The following is a 296-nucleotide window of genomic DNA, read 5'->3' on the forward strand; positions in this document are numbered from 1 at the left end:
CCGCATGACTCCCTTATTAACAGTGACTTGTTGCCACCTACTGTCGGTTTTAATTTCACATTTAAAGTATCTTCTTTTTTTTTTTAATAATTTCAAATATCCGTATTCAACGTTTTATGTTTAAAATATCAAAACAGTATTAATTCATTTGTAACTGCAGGTTAAATGCATTCATGTCCTGCATTAAACAGTGTTTAAATGCATCTAAATGCCACTTCTAATGCAGCTACTGTGTTTCTTCTGCATTGCAAAGATACATTTTGTTGATACTGATTTAATTTGCTTGGTAACAACAC

Source organism: Sinocyclocheilus anshuiensis, unplaced genomic scaffold (assembly GCF_001515605.1).
Source record: "Sinocyclocheilus anshuiensis isolate Anshui unplaced genomic scaffold, SAMN03320099.WGS_v1.1 scaffold1033, whole genome shotgun sequence".
Lineage (NCBI taxonomy): Eukaryota > Metazoa > Chordata > Actinopteri > Cypriniformes > Cyprinidae > Sinocyclocheilus > Sinocyclocheilus anshuiensis.